Source organism: Lepeophtheirus salmonis, chromosome 1, assembly GCF_016086655.4.
Source record: "Lepeophtheirus salmonis chromosome 1, UVic_Lsal_1.4, whole genome shotgun sequence".
NCBI lineage: Eukaryota > Metazoa > Arthropoda > Copepoda > Siphonostomatoida > Caligidae > Lepeophtheirus > Lepeophtheirus salmonis.
Genome location: NC_052131.2, coordinates 18947547 through 18970278, shown reverse-complemented (window position 1 = coordinate 18970278; position 22732 = coordinate 18947547). Strand labels below are relative to the sequence as shown.

Sequence of the window (22732 nt, the reverse complement as noted above, 5' to 3'; positions counted from 1 at the left end):
CTTAGAGACATGGGATACAAACAAAACTTGTTTATCTTTGTTTCAACTATTGTTTGATTGCGTAATAAATTTTGTCATCAAAAAAGAGTAAAACTTTCCCCAATTTTTGTTGGCCTTTTTGATTAATCAAAATTGAGATCATAAGAAGTTTAAATATTCTAATTTTGACTTCATTTTTGGAATACTCACACTTCAAAATAGTTAAGTACCAAATTTCAAAAAATATAGAAGAAAAGGTAGCGTCAGGTAAAAATACATTAAAATGACGTTGAAAATTTTGGTCTGAGATGAGTATCTATATCTCAGAAACTACTCAGAATTATGTAATGAAATTTGGCACACTTAATTTGCTCATGAATTTGAGCTTGTGCCAAAAATTATTCAAATTAGAGAGGGTCGCACTACATGCCCTCGTTGATTTGACATGGAGTGACCCGATTGACAAAGTCTTTTTGCACATTTTGAAAATTTAACTAATAAAAACAAAATAAAAAAAGGTTATTCAAAATGGCCAACCTTGACCTTGATGGCCCTAGCTATACACTTTATTACCGCTTTCTAGGTGATTAACAGAGTTTTTAGTTAATGCTATGTAAATATGATTTAATATGGGTGAAAAAGTTGTTATTGTTTGTTTAGATAAACCTCCTGGTTGATGTTTAAATTGTCATAATTTAGTGTTTTAGAAACATCATAACTTTATTTCTTAATTTTTCAGCTTCCATACTGTTTCACTTGTCCATTTGAAGAAAAAAAAATTGAACAATTATGTATATAATTGAATTTTTTTTTAAATATATAAGATTAAGTAAAGCGTCAATCTGTATATTTACTAATAGTAATTTTACGGTTGATTGGAAAATTTTAAGAAATTCAGTTATAGTTACCTAAATAAAAGTTTTTATAATGTACACCTCCAAATCTCAATAAACTTACAAGGATTCCCATTAAAATAGATTGTGAATAGATATTCAGATATTAGAAATATATAATTATATTTATGGTCGCTTATGTGTTGGTGCATGGAACCCTAGATATCTAGTATAAAAGCGGCATTTTTCTGTTTCCCATATGAGTCAGTTTTTATTTTATGAGTACAAAGTATATTAATAAAGCAAATTTTGAATACATATAAGTACGGATATATGTAATCTGTACATTTATTTTTGAAGAAGTAACAATTCAATCAAACATGCGTGTTATATAAAAAAAAAGAACAAGAAGTATATAGGTGTAGAGTTGTATCAAAATTACCCAGACAGTTGAACCTAGCAGGCTAAAATTTTGCATGGATGCCTCTTTCGAACCTGGTCAGGCTAAGACGAGGGTGCCATTGTTTTTTTTTTTTTTTTTTTTGGGGGGGGAGGGGGGGATGTCATATAAAGGGGCTTATACTATACCCAAAATACAAAAACCGCTTTTTGTAGCTCAAGAAGACTGGATAAGGATTTGAGTTATAAATCAAAAAGTGATTGACGTCTCAAAAATAACTACACAAATAACTGTGTCTACTAACTTTATTCAAAATAAAAAAAGTTAAGGGCAAAAAAAAAAAAAAAAATAGGTGAAAATTGCAATTTTGTTTTTTTCAGGTGGGGAAAAAAAAATTAACAGTAAATTCAATAAAGTTTGTAGAAATTTGTTTGGAGATTCGTTTGCATGTATATTTTATACATAAAAATGTATGTTTCACTGAAATATCCGTCATTTCTGAATAGGTTTTTTTTCTTCCATTTTTATCATTGTTTGTCTCCTATTTTTTTTTTTTTTTTTCATCAAGCGCCAATTTTTAATTTTTAAGAAAAAATGCCAAACAATGATGCATTTTGTATATACAATTTTAGGCTAATATAATTATTTACAGTATTTTTAATTTCCAGAAAAAATATATAAATTATTTTTGCAATATTAACAAAAATGAACTAGTATTCGCGTGTTATTTTTCATGACTTTTTTATTTTTGCAAGTACGGAAAAACACATACATTCAACATTCAAAACTGGTAAAACTTATCTTAAATGATAACATAAACATATATATGGCAATCTTCTTTCTCATCAAATCGCAAACAACATATTAATATGTCAGTGTTGACAACACTCTATCATTCCCCCCTTTTTTTTTTCGTGTGCATCAGTTCAATTCTCAATATTAATACAAACAAAGGATATTAATAATATGATTAATTAATTAAGTTGAAACATGAATTTCTTCTTTAAGTTTCTCCCGGGGTCTTCTTCTCGTGTGGGATGCGATAAAATTTGACGATGTTTCAGTTGTATTTGTGATTATTAGGAATTTCCTATTCCTCACATAAATACGACAATTTCCCAGGCGTATTTGGTAAGTTCGATTTTTTGTTTTAATAATTCTTACAATCTTATCCCACAACTTCGTTCCAAACTCGACGTCCAATATCTAATGTGCATAAATCCCAAGTACCGATGTTTTAATTACATTTGGATTTATTACGGATATTGTGTAATTTATTTGGGACGTCATAAATTAATTTTTTATGTGAAACTTGTTCAAGAAAAGCACCTTGACAATAACAAGGGAGTTTGAAACCAGATGTTATAACACAACTAATATTTGAATCTATATCTACAGATTTGTCTATGTTAAATAGAAAATCTTATCTGGTATGTGTGGATGAATTATCCAGGATACACTGTAGTTGAAGAATATAAAAATACCCAAATACGGAGAAAATTATTGCGACATTTTCAAAAAAGGTTTGCTAACTTTGGATATCCAAAGATTCTGAGATCAGATCAAAGCACTGTCTTATCGTTCCATGTGTTCCAAGAATTTTTGAAAAAGAATGGCATCATTTTGTTCCAATCACCTCCTTACAATCCTCAAAGCAACGAAATGGCAGAGGCAGCCCTAAAAAATATGAAGAAACTCCTTATTAAATGTGGAATCAATACAATTGATTCCGAATAATATAGAGACGGGCTATTAGAGTACAAAAATACACTCCCAATCAAATAGTCCATGGACAAAACCTACGGTCAAAAATCCCAGGATTTGGGCCTTTTTTTATATTCTTCAACTACAGTGTATCCTGGATAATTCATCCACACATATACCAGATAAGATTTTCCATTTAGCATAGACATATCTGTAGATATAGATTCAAATATTAATTGTGGTATAGCATCTGGTTTCAAACTCCCTTGTTATTGTCAAGGTGCTTTTCTTTAACAAGTTTCACATTTCTCCATAATCATGTCGATTTTATTGTTCATTCCAGGCCAGAAAATTGGCTCTTTCGCTCTTGTTTTGGTTTTAGTCATTCCTTGATACAACAAATATAGTTTAGCAAAAATGTCTCTGGCACGCTTTAGAGACGACAATGCGTGTTCCTTTCAAAACTAAACCGTCCTGCACAGCTTAGTCTTCGATCATGCTCTTAAATAATCTTACCTAATGATTTTCTATTCTTCTTTTTTCTTTCAGGCTACATTTCACGAATTGCACAAGTGCTCAATAGTCTTGTTCCGCTTTCGCTATATTTTGTATCACTTCAATTATTGGATTGACGAAACCAAAATTTCAATTTTATCTTGTGTCTTCTTCTTTAGCACATCTTTCTTCACCATGTCTTCTAACGTTTTATTAACTTGATCCCTGTAGCAAAATGGGATTCGTCTCTTTCCATGGAAATGGCTTGGCATCATCCAAGAGCTCTATTTCCATCGGAGGGAATTTCATCGTCATTAGTTCTTCAACACAGGTAGATATATCTGAAAATTTGGACACCAAATCTTGTAAGAGATCCATTTTGACTTTTTCTGATATGTTTTATGACATTTAATACTTGAATTCATCAACGATTGACTAATTTATTCTTCTTTCAATTGTCTAGGGAAGTCTGGGTGTATAATTCCCAATTTTATACTCGCATACTGTGATAAAACCTACCAATCTGACCAATATTCTTTACAAAATAGAAGATATTTTTATGTTGACGATTACAGAGTCTAAAAATTATTTTGACACTATTAATAACTTCAAATCTTGAGCCGTTCACTCCAACTATCTTGGGGCTAGCAGATGGATGCCACGGTCTCTTTGATGGCAAATATAAATATTTGTAAACTCTTAAGCCTACAATAGAAGACATTGCACCACTATCACCTGTATAAAATTTATTTTCAATGAATTCTCCACTTAGGTTTAGAGAATCAATTGGAATTCTATTCAGTTTACATACACAAACTGAATTGACGAGTAATACTGAATGTTCATGGATCGGCATACTTTCAACTCATCATTATTGGCATTGAAATTATATTAATACCATTTAAACTTTCTGTATTATTCTTCGCAGTTTCACCTGTTCAGCACAATCTGATCTACTTTTAGTGATGTTATACTATAACCTAGTTTCAATTAATCTTTATGTTTTCTTTTAAAAGATGATTGTTATTACTCATATTGATTCATAAGTTAGCAATGAATTTCACACCATTAGACCAAACTATTACATGAGTCATCATATACTAATTAAATAGTTGGCATGTTGGTTTCAAATTTACAAAATAATATCTTATGAACTTTTACAAAATATATATAATATATTTTTTTAATATTTCTTATTAAATGATTCTCTTAATTTCCATATATATATTTAGTGAGACAATATAATTGAAATAAATAGTTATAAAACTATATTGACCTAGATGAAATCCTCTATAGGCATTAATTCTTCCCATCTCTTTATAGGTATATTTTTGATTTATTTAGAAATTACAGGTAAATTTAAAAGCAAAACAAAAATACAAATAAATTAATGTTTGGTTTATTATCATTAACAACTAAATATAATATTTTATATGATAAATAATCTAAATATGTACTAATAATTTCGTAATGTTGCAACCCAGCAAAACTATAAATGAAAAAATTAATTGTAGAATTTATCTTACACAGTTAAACTCCTGCACCTAAAGTATCATATCACGAAATTATACAATTTCTTTAAAATATTAACCAGACTATGTATTTAAGTAAATTAATAATTCATAATATAAAATAAATATTAATTTTCTTCAATTTTCATTGTTTAATGTTATTTTCCTTTTCATATTTGTTATTAAAAATAATAAAATAAATTAATTCATTATGGGGTTAATGAGTTAATTAAGATTTTATGTATTGTTAGAAAAGAAATTAGGGTTATTTTTTCCATGTTTTAATATTTTCAAATAGATCTAGCTTATGCGCTATTTCAATATTCTGAACTACTTCATATAAAGCAATATCGTCTATCACAATATGTAAGTGATGAAGAAAAAATTATAACAATTTTTTTTTCAAAGTTAGAAATGCCGTAGAATACGTAAATGAAGAGAAAAAACGAACAGTGGTATGGAGGGACAAATGAGATTTGTTGAAAATTATGAATATTGAAGTAATTCCTAGAAATAGTTTTCAAATGGAAAATTATGAAGAATTTTGCTCGATAAAAAAAACCCATATTTACATAACATGTATATTAATTTCATCTAGAGGTTATCAGTTGTATTTTGTAGATATATGTAAATCTTTTGCAGGATTTTTGAAGATATTTTTCCTTGTAATGTTTACATATTCTACATTTTTTTATCTCCTTCTTCAAATATTTACTGTGTAAATCACACTTATCTTATGAAAGACACATTTTCTTTCTTTTTCCTTGTAATTTAAATACATTAGTTGCATATTCATGTGAGCATCCTTGTTCTGGATCAAAATGGGTTGATAGTTCCTTGTACAATCAAAATAGCATGCTGAGTATGATCAAAGAAAAGGGGTGGATTACAATTTATAAAATTAAACAACTTAATGCTGAAAGATATCTTGTAATAAATTAACCAATAATTTTGATGGAGTTTTTTCTCCTAAATAATTAGATGGTGAAGATAAAAATGATGAAGAGTCTTTGGATAAAGTGACGGGTGTAGGAGAAAAAGTCAACTTAGGCAAGAAATGTTGAGAAAATGAATATTTATTAATTCTTTGATAGGGAAGTTCGTTTCATTTTTTTTATAGATTTAAAAAAAAAGTTGTTTTTTATAGACATTTTTAGACATCGATCTTGCCGAAAAGAAACAAATTCATAATCAAACCAATCAAAAAAATAAGTTTTGTTTCCTAATAGATCCAATGGGTCCTAGAGAACAGGAACAATCATTTTTGAGATATTTTTCAATTCTACATCCACATCACAAAATGAGACGTCTCCATTCTCCTAAGTTCGGATATCAGAGATATCTTTAATAGATGAAGAATAATTCTTGGAATTCATCACGAAAATAGATTATTTATATCAATATAATGGCTCTGAAGAATTTAAAATATATAACAATACAGAAAGTAACTTCATTTGAGATGAGCCGGTTAAGAACTTAATAGAAGATAAACAAACATTTATATGTAGAGTAGAAACGCTCGTTAACTGTAACCAATTTTCAGGCGTTTGATTTCTGGATTTGCTAATGGGATGGTTAGATCCGAGTTTACGGCATTGGACAAAGTATAGAACTCGTCCATAAAAGCCTTGAATTGGACATGAGAAAAATCTTTTCTTGAAAGTACAGAAGAGTTTCGGAAGAAATTACACAATTTTCCTCCTTCTCATCAATCGAAAAAAAAAAATTCGTGAAGAGATTGATGACGAAGGGGTCCTCCTTCTCCATGTGCGATGTCCTCTCTTCCAGCAAGGACTTATCATCCAAGGGCTGTTGAACCACCGAGGGGATCGGAGGTGTCTTGCAGGAACGGTTTCACCAGACTTTCTTGAGTGACTCGCCACATGAATGGCAAACTCATCAACTGAAGACAACATTGAGTTGCAAATGCAGCACGGAAAATAGGAACCCAATTTGGTTTGCCCTCCTGCTTCGTACAATTACTCACTCATTTTATATTTTTTTAAATTAGTTCAATTTTGATATGTTGACACTTCAAGTGTAGATACAGAAAGATGATGAGGAAGCGGAAATAACACATTTTGTAGAAGTGGGGAGATTCAGGGTGACCAGATACTTATTGCTAAAGTTTTGAGGTATGTTTTTAAAATAGCCAGGGTAGAACAGAATTGCAAATGTATAGCTACGCTTTTAATAAAATATGACATTAATACAGTAGACTTAGTTCATATCTACTTTTACAATTTCTGAAAATTGAAGTTCCTTTTATATTCAAGTTCAGGATATATTTGTACGGAACACTAATAAGAGCAAAAGTAGTCTTATTGATTGCTGAAAAAAAGAATAATCCAAGAGGCAAATAGTTTAATCACAAACACTCTTTTCCATATCGAATATTTTCAAGTCATTAAATGTATATGACAAAAATATTCGATTCAGTACAACTAGATCCATTATTAGGAGTTAATAACATAAAAAAAATGCGGTATTCCCTTTATAATGCCTCTTATCCCTAAAAGAAGCCCCCCAAAAAAAAAAAAATATATATATTTTATACATGGGTAAAACAGATATCACACATAGCCGATTTTGCCTTAAGCGGGTGTTGCGACGCACAAAAATGGAAAAATTGGAAGTAGTCGCAAAGGTTGTCCGATTGTCGTACGATATTCGTACGATTTTACAAACAATTTTTGGAGGTTGCAAGGCCATACGATTTTTTCTCACGACATTTTGTCGTCGTTAGGGTGTTGCAACGGCATCGCTAAGGCGTCACAAGGTAATTATGCAATATTTTTAGCGGATCACGCATTTTTTTGGAAATAACCCTATGGGTACGGGCATGTTATCCCACGATTGTCGCACAACTATCCTGAGACTTCCCCGGGACGACTTCATATTATCCCCGATGTCATATTTATCGCTGGGTTGTGCAACTATCGCAGGATATATTTTTGCTAGTCGGTGACACGTCGTGCGATGATGAAGGGGGTGTCACAAGAGACTCGCACGACTCTTGCAGGACCATAGGTATACTATCCTAAGACAAATAAAAATATTTTGAAAATTTCAATGTCGCAAGATTTCTGGAAAGGCAAAATCTATTAGCCATCTTTTGGAGACGTCTTGTATGTGTGAGCTAGGCTTAAGATATTGCATTGTTTTAAAACATATTGTTAGAAATATGTTGAATCATAAATAATGTTATTGAAGCAATGAAACAATTTTTTATCATGTATCATGTTTTTTTTTACATGCTATGAATAATTTGCATTTGAGGAGGGGGGAGAAAGAATTTCGTGACACTTATAAGTACACTAATATAGACCACGAAATTCTATAATAATGGAAAACGCACGCTTTTTTTCAAGTTGTAGGATGGATGGAATATTTTTTTTTTAGAAGTTAACGATAATTTATTTATGAGAACAATCAAACTTCTATATATGTAATTTAACATGAAGATTATTTGTTTTGTTGCCTCTGTAGAATAAATCAATAAAAATAAATAAACATTATGAATTAGTCTTAATTTTATTGATTAGATGATAGTTAAATAATTTTTCTAATTTTGTTTACAATCCTTTTTTAAATTTACAGTAGAACTTTTTCATATTAATATTATATTTTCTTGGGTGTGATGAGGAGTAATATTGAAGAGCAGTAATGATGCTTTCATGGAAAATGCTGTCAGCATTTTCAATTCTTTGAAATTCAGGGTACATCAAAGAGAAGAAGGAGAGCTGGATTTGGTATACTTGGTTTCTAAGATCCTTTATAGAATTTGTTTAAGTAGTATTTCCTGTTGGGACTTTCATTGTCCATCGAAATAGCTATAGCATTAAATCCGATTTTAAAAAGCTAAGAGTTTATTTGTAGCATTCAATCATGTACTTTTTCCGAGTTAAGGTTAACAATTGGATAAAGTACGACAGTGTCTCGATAATTTGAACTTGTTGATTTAATCATAGAGACAAGCAGAGCTTTTGTTACTTGACTTCATTCCTACCCTGTTAAGTTTCCCAAAAAAAAAAATCCACTCTTTGAGCAGTAAAAACTTCATTCACTAAGAGAAGAAATATCTTCTTGACTACTCATAAAGACTTAGATCTTGTAGACAAGTATTCTCTTGATGATGGTGATAATCCTATATGGATAGTAAACGAAGAAGAAAGTTTATCAAGATGATAAGGCGAAGGTAAAGTCACACCATCAATGGGCATCTGGTGATATAGTGCAGTACTTGTGTTGTGCCAAACGAGGGATGATAACAAATATCCTGGTGAATAACGTCTAAGGGCTGTAGGACAGTTAAGCAGACTATTCATTTAACTTCTTCTTCTTTTTAATTTTTTGCTGCTGAGAGTCGAGAGTCATTTTTGTGTTCTAGAACGTAGTTAACGATAATAAATGTGGGTTTTAGCTAGTATGCAAAAATGCTGTTGCATAGTTTAATTTATTATTTTACAATGCAAAACATTCATACCTAGTACTACCAACTACTTTGAGACTAAAATGAACGAATTAGACAATGATTTATAATTTTGTATACATTTAATATCCAAACAATTTAAATTTATAATGATAGTATTAAGGATAATTAATCTTGAATATGACCAGTGTAGGCAACAATAACGGCTTCCAGGCTGCGGTGGAATATGCTACAAGTGTTTTTAATTTTGGTAGGTGTCTGACATAGCAGCCTAATGCTCATTGACAAAAACCTTTTAAGGTCTCAATATTCTGGTGTCGGATTCTGCAGGCCTAGAACTTTACTTTCCCCTGATAATATAATCCAGGGGATTCAGATGTGGCGATCGGGGAGGCCCAGAGCTCACCAAAAAATATGTAACTGAACTGATAGTTCACTTTTTTTTACCATATCTGCTGTCTGGAGTAGTAATTTTTTTGTCTCGTAGAGAGACACTACCAGCCTTTTTGATGCACTTTGACACGATGGACCTTGAAACATTGATGTCCACGACCATTTCCGCATGGAAATAGCTGGTTATTCTTCAAATGCTTTGACTACATATTCACCTGTCATTTTTTTTTTTTTTTTTGACTTCCACTACTAGGAGCTTCTGCAAGATCTTTACCCATATCCTGGCGCTTCATCACATGGAGGATCGTTGCTTTTGAAACAATTGGAAAGAAAAGTTGGCGGAAATATTATAAATTATAATGCTCTGGGGTGACATAAATTGATAAATAACTCTTCTTAAGCACTTTTTTATCAATTAATGGCAACCAAGAGCCCGTACCTCAACCCGCTGGACTAAAGCATCTAGTAGGAAGTGTAGTCCAAAGCATGCCTAGTCCGCCACAGCAACATTACTGAGTAGAAGAAGATTACCTCATCTATATCACACATGTGTGTGTGATCTTCCAGCCTGCTTGGAGGCTGTCGTTGCCGCCCATGGCCCCAAGTAAATAAATAATGCAGCTGTATAGGTTATTATTCAATAAATCTATCTTTGATTTTTACCATATCTGGGTTCATATGACTTTATTTATATAGATTAAGAGAAATGCAGCACGCCAGGTGGTGTATGTTTACCCAGGACGATGGCAATTGATGAGGTAGGGATGGACAATTTGTAGAGTGCAAAGAGAAGGAAGGACCAATACTACTTATGATTAATAAATAATTCCATAGTAGTATATTCATTGTAAATATACATAGAGTGTTGGTGTAAGTTCTCAATGAAAATACTTTTAATGAGTATGCTCAAAAGCAAAGTTCATAATACATGTGTAGGAATTACACAATTATCTCTTTTATGAAAATATTAATTGTTTATGCTACATGAAGTATTATTATAAATTAATTAACAATAACTTTTGAGTACAAGGGTATTTATAATGATGTTTATCATGGTGTCTGTCAAATAAGGAACTCATTAATTTTTCTTAATAATTATAATAAATTATAGAATAATATTTGTTGGATACAAAAGGTACAACGTGTTATTAGTCTTTCAACTTAATAAACTCTAAGGCAAGAGGGAGTAACTAGGACTATTCAAATAGTAATGCCACAAAATCATGTACTTAGGTGCATTAAGTTTTTTTATAATGTTCACCCGTTCATAGAGTTGTTTTCCCATTTCCCTGCTAGTATTTGATTTATATATATAAAAAATAATAATGTGATCACCCTAACATTTTTGAAGAATGTTTGGGAAGAGAGCAGCTTTGTTTGAGGGGGTTATATATGATAAGCTACAAGTATACAAGGTTGTTCACTACAATTGGAATAAACCTTTACCTCATCCAGATCCCATCTGAGTAATTCAATGCCGATTTTTTCCTTCTCATACAAGGGCAAGGAGACTAATAACATAAATTTCCTTTTTTTCATTTTTAGTCATTCGTTGAGATGGAGAAGCACGATCATGCATCAAGTAATCGTTTACTAATTAAAATTTGCATTTTTTTAAAAATAACTACAGATTTGATAATGCTGGAGTGCTAGAATTGGTAGCATTTAATTTTTCCTTATTTAAGGACACCAAATTCCTGTAGTTGGTCCAGATCGTGTAATTGGAACCAACTCTGGGACTGATTATGGATCTACTAATGCTAAAACCATTATTTGAAAGTAAATTAATATTGCCAACTCTGGGACCGTTTATGCAAGATTGATATTTAATAATAAACATAAACAAGATTTGGTGTGATTGATTTACAAAGAACTACCTATAAGTTTAAAAGAGGTTATGTTTTAAACTCTTTTTGTTTGTTAGTTTGTTTCTTTTTTGTCAACAGGATCATAGCAAAAGTTACTGATTGATTTTCATCTTACTTTGTACGAAGATTATATATGGTCACATTAATTTTTGAGAGGTCAAGTTAGCACAAAACGTTAATAATAGATAATCAGCCATAACTTTGGAAGATATTAAGGTACAGAGCTCAAATTAGTGTCATTATGTAGGGTTAAAAAAATGACGATAGGCAGAAGTTTGCGCTCGACCGAGTGCTAATTCTAGTTACTTATAAATTTCATTACTTTATATAAGTATAGACTGATTCAATACAAGATTTGGAGTGATTGATGTATAAATGACTATATTTTTCATTGGTTTGGTCAACCGAATTACTTAATTCAACATGGAGGCACTAATATAAATAAATAGGGGCAATAAATATATTTCTCGCTGTTATTTCTTAAGGTCTTTGTCTGTTTGAAAAATCAGATTTGTACATAACTATCTATTATGTATTTGTTATTGTGATGTAGTCTCAGGAATGTATCCATACAATATAGTACTGTGATGACTTTTAAATATAGCAATGTAACTTTGCCTCATACCCCTTCTTCTCAACATCATAACTCACTCTCCTTCACAGACCATAGTAACTGAAAAAATACCATTTTGAAGGTAAAATAGATATTAAATAGATGGATATTTGGCAGTATGTCATTAAATATTTGCATGACTCAATATTCGTATCTTCAGAGAAAAATAAATATAATGTGGCAAATTGAGTATAATAGGATATATATTTATGAGTTTTGCTAACTAATTTAGTCTTCGAAGTAATAAATCAACTAATTTATTTATTTCTCAAAAAAGATAGTTAAATTTATAGATGTAAATTATTAACTCTTCAGGAAGACTCCATCTTTGCTACCAACACTACAAAGTCAAAAGTAAACTTTGTGTGTGTTTATATGGAATGAAATTTTTATAGTTGATTTTCAAAACGAACATGTATTTGTTCAAAGTTTAACACCATTGCACTCTTTAATTATAATTAAAGATGATATTGTTTAAGAGCGCGAGGAGAAGGAGGGAGCGAGAATTTGGTATATCTGAATTAAGAATTAATACCTTTTGTAATATCAGATGCCTGTTTTATGATTAAAGAGGGAGAAAATGAATTAATGCTATAAAAATGAGAACATTCTACATTTAAAATAGCATTAGTGCAGATAAAAATTATAATTATATCTAAATTCATATATATTTATTTTATTATGCATTTTTAATTTTAATCAATTTACACCAATGGTGAGAGAGAATTCTTATTTTAGAGGGAAATGTCAAATTACCAAGACTTATTAAATAATGTACAAAAAAGAACAAGGAGCACAGGCATCAAACGTTTTTCCTTTTGAAACTGCTCTACCTAGTTTTTTCTTTACACGGATCTCTTCTATAGTTTTAAACAAAGATGTTCAAACTGCTATCCACCGGTATGCTAAAAAAGAAACCAAAAATTAACGTGGTAACCCTGACAATTTGAAGAATGTTTTAGAGAAGAGTAACTCAACCGTCATGACATTTTATTGAATTAGCTGTGAGGACCCTTGAGAGTATTGGAAAGGAAGTAAACAAAAATACTACTCCGTGTATGGTGAAAAAATTGGCAGGGATTACTTTGAATTCGATCCTAAACTCTAGTCTCAGTCCAACAACGATTTTTTATCAAAACCATAATCATAATTTCCCAAGCAATGTTGTATAGCGAAGAATGGTTACAACATTAATCAATTTACATTATCTTACTCAGTTTTTATAAAGGTTATCATGTCCTCTAAATATTGAAATCATATTAGCCTCTTAATTATAAAATTGTCATTGCCAAGAATTGCATTCAATATCATGTAGGACGTCAAAGAAAAATTCCGTTGTCATCATCAAAACCCCAAAAAAGACAGCCCAACTCTTTAAATTTATTATAGTGATGGAATTTTCGAAGTTTGATTAAAAATTAAAGAAAAATGATTCAGAATTTAAAAGTAAAAAATTAAGTAAATTTCATAGCTCGTAATCTTCCTTAATATAAGGTAAAATAAATAAATATTTCAATTTGTATAAGATATAATGTGTATTTTATAGGTAGTTGAATTTTTTATATGTATTCATTCTAAAACTTATCGCACATACAGCTTACTTTTCTTATGAAGAGTTTGAACATTTTTAAACAAAATACTATGCTTCTAACTAGAACAAATAAATATAACAATTACATTTAATTTTTTAACACTAAATAACATTTATTTTGATTATATAATTCTTATATCCAAATATTAATTTTATTTCTTTTTGCCGATAATGAAGGAGAAAAAGTCTAGATTTATGGCAAGGCTCCAAGAATTATGTCATGTGGTCTTTTTGATTTTCGAAGCGAAGCTTTTATAAAACTCAAATTTCAACAGCATAACAAAAATCGTATTGGCGATAATAATTAGAAGCTTTACTGAAATAATATAATTGAATCAAGTCCCGATGCTTTTAATTTTTTGTCGGATATTAACAACATGCATATTTCCTGCAATGTCCCACTCCATATTGATACTCGTCCAAACCTTGTAAAATTAAGGGAATTTTATGCTGGTAAAGCCATTCCTTCTAGCTCCCTATCACAAAGTCAATGGAGTCCCAAAGTATAGTATTGTTGTCAAAGATTAAGAAAGAGCTTATAGGTAATGATAATCTTCTTGTCTTAGACGAAACTGCGATCCATGGAGGTAGTATTATTCAATTGTCCCTTATTCAATAAGTTTAGAAGATGTTAAAAAGGCTCGCAATAGAACAATTACAAGTATTAACACGTTTTGGGCTCCGATTTCTGTGGCGAGAGATTAAAGGTTTTTATTATCGATGGTACAGCTTATTGTATAAAAACCTTAAGCAGCAAGATCTTCTTGATATTAATTTAAATAATTAGTAATTACTAAAATTACTCATTCCAAATAGTAAATACTAAATATAATTGAAGAAAACAGTAAAGATGCAATACTCAAAGCTGTTTATGAGTCCAACATTTCAGTGTTCAGGTCAGGTCTGAGTCATCATGCTCCAGGTTTCTCTGGTTCCGAGTCCATAGAAAAATAAGTAATCTCTGGATTTACCTGTAGTCTTGTCTAAGGCAAGAAATCCTTTCCCACATGTTATTCACTTATCTTTCACAACACTAATTTACTTTTGGACTCCATTGACTTAGCGATGGAGTAGTGAGGATAAAAAGGAATAAAAGAATAACGATGACAGCTTTGGTAAATAACAACAAATATTAAAGCAGGGATCACTCTCTTGAAAAAATGAAAAAATCCGGCCTTTCTTTTATAATAACATTTTTGAACATCTCTGGTTATAAATCAAACAAAATTCCACTCTTTCATTATAATTGTTTGTCTCGGTGTTACCTCACTAACAAAAAATAACAGTGTATTTTGTTGTCTACTTCTTTTTACACAAATGCAGGGAAATTAAAAAAAGGTAATGATGAAAAAAATGTCATTCGATTAAATTAGCTGTGGAAAAACCCAAGCCCCCCTGCCCCAATTTGTAATTCTGTGGACGCCCCTGAAATGACTATATTACCGAATGTTGATTAGGTGAATTATAATTAGCTCTTGTTAAGCTGTGAACACTTTTCAACTATTATCTATATTAATAAAGTAAGGAGTGTATGTCTTTCTGTATTTCTTAACTGCCATTACGTTTCATTAGATCAGCTGCAATCAGCTGTGACGAGGGAGGAGGAAAAGAAAATAAACAATGATATTGGTAAGAATTACTCCAATGTTAATCCTCAATTCTAATCTGAGTTTAACAAGGACTTATGACTCCGCAACTCAGGGTTGTTCTCCGTTTTCTTTAAGTGCACACAAATTATTATCAAGTTTTGAATATAATTGAATTTAGTAGACAAGGGAGTTTACTAATAAGGAGTTAAATAATAATGGCAACAGCTTAAAAAAATAAAACTCATTTCTCAAATTATAAATAAAAAAAACGGAGGAGGAAAAAATACACCTGATTTTCCTGATTAACAATAATTTATATATTCTATAATTTAGCGTCATCTAAATAATGCAGCGTAAGGATATGATTATTGTAGAGCGCAAGGAGAGGGAGGGAGCGAAACTATCGAGTCTTAAAAAAATCCCACTTCCTTTTATAAAGAAAGTAGAACAAAAAAGAATAAACCCTCCAAATTAAAATATTTTGCCTCATTTTGAGGACATAAAAGACCCCAAATAAAATATTGACAGAAACAAAAGTTTTTTGAAATATTTTTCAGTTTTTTTCTTTAATGTATAAAAAAAATAATTTATTTTTCAGGATAAAATATTATGGTATTTCAATGCTTCCCTGGGATTATTCAGATCTACAATGGGGGTAGGGGTTGGGGTGGTTAGTAGATCAGGGAGATAATTTTTAAACAAAGACTCGATACTTGACTTGAACTCAAAAGCTAATACTTATATCGTCTTAATTTTTGCACTGTGTGTGAATTACTTTATTTTTTTTTTCTGAGGACTTAATTGAAGTAAAATATTTAAGGACTCGACGTGGACCTCATACAGTTTTCAAACTGTTTGTAAAGACTTGCGACTCGACTTGTACTTGAAGTATAGTTTTTCCCCTCTCTTATCATAACTTATAGAGCAATATTATATATTGCAGTGCTAGGTACTTTTGCTTTAAGTTATTTTGCCTTGAACCATTTTGTCTCAAGGAAGATTTCGCTTTAAAATATTATTAAATGAGATTTATACTTCTTTATTCATTATTTTTAGTGGAAATTGGTGTTTTCTTTTAATTTTAATACTTACTAATTATAGAAATTTGCCTGAGTAATTCATTCGTAACAGAACAATATAGCCAAATAAATTAGAATATTAATAAATAAAAAAAGAAAAGAAAACACGACAGTTCAAACAAAATAAGTGCTAGTTACTTCTCGGTTATCAATTAATTAGAATTAGACATGATGAATAATCCATATTGGAAAATACTTATGGATTAACAAACAAGCATAATATGAGGCAAAAGCATAATTCCATCATTATTTCAACAGAAAACAACCATTTAATGCTTTTTATTATAATAAACACTTCATTTTTTGGATGTATAACTTCAAAAGAAACATCAATTTCAACCAAAAATAAAAAAGTACGACGTATAAATCTCATGTATCTATATTTTTAAATGTAAAATATCCTTGATGGTTAATGCCTTTAAGGCGAAAGGGTTTAAGGTAAAATGATTTGATGCAAAATTGTTCAGTCGAAAGTACTGGACACCATATATCTCAATGATTCACGTCTAGTTTTTTTTCTTTTGAATACCAACATCGATTGTCAAAAAGAAAGGAAAAAATTCGAAAAAAATTATGATATTAGACTTCTGTATTTTTCTAATTGCCAACTGTTAATTACATTAATTATGATGAACAAATAAATATTACTTTGTATTGAAACATTGAATTAAGGTCCTTGATTTAATTAAGTAAAAATCCTATGTAATACAATTTTGAGTTTATCATATGCAGAATCAGCTGCAACAAATCATACAAGAGTCAATTAATGAATATGAAATACAACAGCTAAAAGAAATATGCACCGGATATTTGTTTATTTTCAAAAAACTAGTCGTGAGTGTGCTTATAATTATGATTTGTAATGGGCATGAGCAAAATAAAAAATATATTTTTTCCCCGTAAGATGGTGTGACAGTATGTAGTTGGGGATGCAAACTGAAGAATTTAATTTCATTTATAATATTCCCTTTTGCACTCTAAATACAATTTTGAATTTAGAAATATCAAATAAACTATTATTAAGGGCGATGTATTATTTTGCTGCAGCACTCTTGATCGTTCTCACTTCGTCAGCTATATTGTATAATGCAACCTTTCTTCTAAAAAGAAATACAAAAAGCCTAAAATCCGTTTGCAATTATTCAAAAAAATCAATCATATCAAATGTTTTTAAGTCCTTCTTTCATTGTCATTTTATATCTCCACAAAACCTTTAAAATGAATTATATATATAGAGAGAGGGAGAGTGGGGACCCAAAACTTGTTGTTTGCATTGAATAACGATTTTATAGCCATTACTATTCATTACAAGGTTTACTTGCTCAACCAAACGACAGCTGAAACAAAAGTAAGTAAGTTTTTTATACCATGTCTCTAGGTGTAAAAATGTCGGAGCAAAAACAAAAAAGGCAACGCGTCTGCGATCTCCTCCACGCGGGTGTCAGTGCCAAGAAGGCTGCAGGTACCATTGGCATCTCCATTCGGATTACCTAAAACAGCAAGAAATCCATTACAATCTCATACATCCAAAAAGAACCAAAACTTCTACAACAACAATATGGCTCATTTGTGGCTGCCTCCATGTGTCTACTGCAACTCTCATCCAAATGTTAAATCGCTCTAAGCCGCCATCATCCATGGACACAGCCTTCATGATCAATAGCTGTTAATTTGTTCACTGGCGTTATTGCTTGTGAAGGGGGACATATTGAATATATCAATAATACTAAAAATAGTATTTATCTACATCACAAATTGGTTTAGAGTTGTATTTCCTTGATTCCATAAAAATCACATAATTTAGTCATACTACCGGAAGTTTTTCGTACCCACTCTGTATATATACATTTCATAGCATTAAATCCTACACTAATCAAGTTATGAATGAATAACTTAATGTACAAGAATAACTACTAGAGAGCACTTTCTCCAATCTAAACAAGGTGTTCTGTCATAATTATAGATTAAAATCCTATTGAGTTTGGCTACGATACACGCGCCGTGCATCCTTTGACAAGTAGTGCAGATCTACTTGTAACTTATTACTTAATTTATTTATGAGGAAGAATAAATTATGAAATAGCAATGACTAGAGTTGAGTAGTTTGTAGTGAAAAAACTACTTTTAGTCCTAGAGAAGAAACAAAAGTTGTTGAGTTTGCTTTTTTTTCATTATCTAATCGTTAGTCGTGGTGTTAACTTCTTTCTCTGAAGTATGAATTATTTCCTATCTTTGGTGTAACTTGTTTTAAAATATATATTAAATAAATATATATGAATTTAAATATAATTCTCTTGCACTCATGCTAACCTATAACAGGCAGGTGATATTAAAAAGGCTCTTAATTCGGGCGACTTCATAGTCACAGAATCTTAAATTATAGAGTATAATTTTATTTACATTCATTCTAAAAGAGTGGGTGCCAATATCTCCTGGGTTCTACCTAAATACTTACTTCATTCCTTATACTATAGTATTGCGGGCCGTACTTTTCATTTTTTCGAAAATCAAAAATGTATGTATTTTTGCGTTGAAAATTTACAAATAAAGTTTTTAGAACTACAAGACAACTCTCAAATTCATTCATTTTAGTTTGAAAGTATGTGAATAGTGTTATTTATATATTTTTTATACGATAGGCTTTATAATACCCTTAAAATATAATTGAATTTAAGAATCCAAGCAATTTTAAAATAAATGCAAAAATTAATAAAATGGGACAATTTTTATTAATACGTATACATTGTCAAGTTGCTCAAGTTCTGCTTTGATTTATTTTTTGACATTACCCTCCTTCTAGTCTCTTGAGCCCTAATTCATCCATCTTTGATTTTGCGAACAAAGTAATTGGTGGAGGTTTTAGTGACTATTTTCCATATTCTTTCAGTGCTTTGTGTGGTAAGGCCAGCTGTGTATCTTCGTAGGGGTATCGATGAAGTACTTCACCTCTGAATACTGTATACTTAGGATATAGGTGAGGGTGGTTCTGATACATTCACTGTCCAGCATATCAAGTCACTAGTCATAGAGCATCACCATTGATATTGGGTGTTCTTCTGATCCTGACAGTGGAGTCTCCCAACTGAGTGTCTGGGTACCCTTTTTCTCTGATAGTCAAGATTATTTCCACCCGATCCATTACTTCCTTCTGATCCTCAAATTGCAAGATTGTCTGAATGAAGTAGTAGTCAAAGTCAGTGCTTTGATACTCAAATCTCCTCTGGACTTTTCTCCCTTTATCCTTTATTAAATAGCTTAATTTTAATATTTTATCAGAATAAATTAATAATTTTTTATACAAAATTATTTATATTTTGATTTTTTTACTTGTAGAACAGAGAACTTGAACTTCTAATATTCAATTACATCTTATATCTTTGTATTTATCTTAGAAAATACTTATGAATAACACTATTCAACATATTTTCAAACTAAAATTGATGAACATAGCTAGGAGTTGTCTAATTGTTCTATAAATTTTGCTTTTTGATTTTCCATGCAAAAATATATACAAAAATCACCTCTCCTTTTTGATTTTTAAAACATGAAAAGTACAACCTGCCTTAATATTATAGGGACTGTTTAATGCCCGGCACAATTTGGCTACAGATGCACGACACTAGTATTGCAGCCAAATACAATAAGCTTTTAAACCATAATTATGACTGAAAACATTACAAATTGAGTAAAATCCAAAATCACAAGAAAACGATGCCATGGAGCAATTTGATTTTTTTTACAAAATTCTGGTACATAAAACAGCCCATATGAATAGGACATTCAATAAGTTACTCTTTACAGAGTGATGACTTTTATTTGATTAATAGTTTCATATCTTTTTTGAACATGATACAACGGAACTCATGTTGTAATTAGAGATAACGGTAGTTCAAATGCCATGTAGTATAACGCGGAAGTAGGTAAGTATATGTACATTGATTTCATTAAATAGATGTAAGTTTATTGATGTTAGTCTACAAAAAAGGATATACTATGACTTTACTAAGACTCCTTGTTTTATCAACTTCCTTTCATCAAAAAGTCATTGTTATATACCTAGTTCCTATTGCTCAACAAATGAATGTACGTACTTATAAATTAGGAGTCTGTTTTATTTCCATGTTTCAAAATATAACGTTGAGTTTATTGCAGTAGTGTTGATTAATCTACATATTTAACATGAAGTAACATGGGATACCATTTTGCCCAAACGTCATAGTGTAACTGGAATGTTGAACTTAAATGATTGCAACCTTTTAATAATAAGGAAAGAACTTCGCGAAGTGAAGAAACGCAAATTATATTGGGGTTATCACAACTATTTCCCTATTCGGAACCTCGAACTTAATAAAGAACTATGCACTACATGAGTCTAATGTTGTTGCACCTTTTTTCTTATTTGTGTACTTTATATATACAGTTTAGGATTATTACACCACAATATGACCTCCATTAGCCTTAATGATGGCTTCCGACCTGGGACTGAAGCCACAGGTTTACCTTCTATATAATTGCTTTTGCATATTGTCGCCAAACTCATTTACAGAGGCTTCCAGGCCCTCAGTATTCGGATGGGCCTTGGTCTTCATAAGCAACCTGAAGGCAAAGTCCAACAAGTTCATGTCAGGTGAGTATGGTGAGCACATTTTCTTATCTCAAAAACAATGTTCTTCTGGAGAAAGGACTGGGTCACTTTGAGAGTATATGTGGGTGCTCCATCCTTTTGGAGAACCACATTGTGTAAGTTGTCCTTGACCCATGGGATCAACTTGTACCTCAACTAGATGATGTAGCCATGAGCATGTACCTGGAAGAAACCTAATTAAAGGACATCTTTAGGCCATTTGATTCGACAAATCCCAGAGTCATGACTGAAGCCGGGTGTTTTGTGGCTTGGAAACTATGTCAGCACTTTCAGAAACATACCAAAATATAATATATTGATCATTTATAAAATTATACACTAGGTGCACAATGCAAGAATTATCATAGGTAAAGATGATGTCCCGATTGGCTGGCGCTGACTTCAAATTGTGTAGCAATTTTAGACAACGAAGAAGATGTTTGGACTTGAGGAGGTGCATCTTCTTTATCACCAAAGACTTTCCACATTCCTTTTTGATGCGCCCTCCTGACAGTATCCAGTGAAACATTCAGATCCATGGTATGTGATCTCATGGACTTCCTTGGTGGAGTCATGACTGCCTCTTTGATAGCAGATGAGGACTTTTTTATGGAGCGACTACCACCAAGCTTCCTGTCCAACGGTTTTTTGGCTTCATACTTTTTTGAAGTTGTACACAGTCTTGGGGTACATGCCGGTCAGCCAGACCTTCTTTGTGACTCCTGCACAAAGTAAGCAGCAAGTTTTACGCCATTCAATTGCTCTGTAGTTGTTAAATAACAAAAAAAAAAAAAAAAAAACAAGGAAGATCAATAGTTTAGACCCTTAACTATCATCTACCGTCAGAAGTTTTAAAAACAATCAGCACAACCTATAGATATTACTATTGAAAGAAATTGGTAAATATTTTAGATACACCCGGTACATTGGAGAGTGACAAAGGTTGATTTACACGCTAAGACTTCCGAACAAGGTATTTTGGTAATTCCACGTCAACTATACACACTAGAACGGTTTGATTTTCAACTTTATCTCACATTCGATTACGAGTAGTGCGGAAAAGTTGTCATATGGTATGAAAATTATCTAGGCAAAATTTCATCTTTCTTCGATTTCATCTTTAGGTAGCAGATTTTGTTCAATGTTTGAAAGGGCACAAAAGTTCTTTAGTTTGCCAATAAAATATAAAATACAACATTAATCATTATTTAACATTAATTAATAATCATAGACATTATTTTAACCTATAATAACATTATTAAAGTTTTTTTTCTACTGCTATCCTATGGAGAATAAAGAGATAGTAACATAAAATTTTTGATCCTTTCTTTCTGAAAATGCAAAAAAAAAAGAAAAAAAAAAAAAAAAAGAAGAAGATTTGCGCTATACGTGCTACAAACAAATTTTTTTTTAAAAATAATTTTCCTTTTTCAAGGAAGCTTTTCTGCTTTACCCGTAATCAAAATTTGAAAAAAGTTGAAAATCAAACTGGTCTAATTCACACCCTCACGGCATGACCATCACCGATTTTGATGATTTTTGGTGAGCTGGTTTTCTATATAAAATAAGAGCGTGGTGTATGAAATATTAGGATTCTGTGACTAGGCTCAAAGTTAGGCCT

General features: G+C 31.0%; 1 protein-coding gene and 1 long non-coding RNA gene across 2 annotated transcripts in view; one reads left to right on the top strand and one right to left on the bottom strand.

Moving 5' to 3' along the window:
* Nucleotides 1–22732, bottom strand: part of LOC121119951 (solute carrier family 2, facilitated glucose transporter member 8) — a 42898-nt gene that overhangs the window by 8430 nt on the left and 11736 nt on the right. The window lies entirely within an intron of this gene.
* LOC121119998 (uncharacterized) lies at nt 2049–4680 on the top strand. Its single transcript, XR_005864904.2, has 3 exons — nt 2049–2343; nt 3260–3742; nt 3875–4680. It is a non-coding gene; the product is annotated as an uncharacterized lncRNA (long non-coding RNA).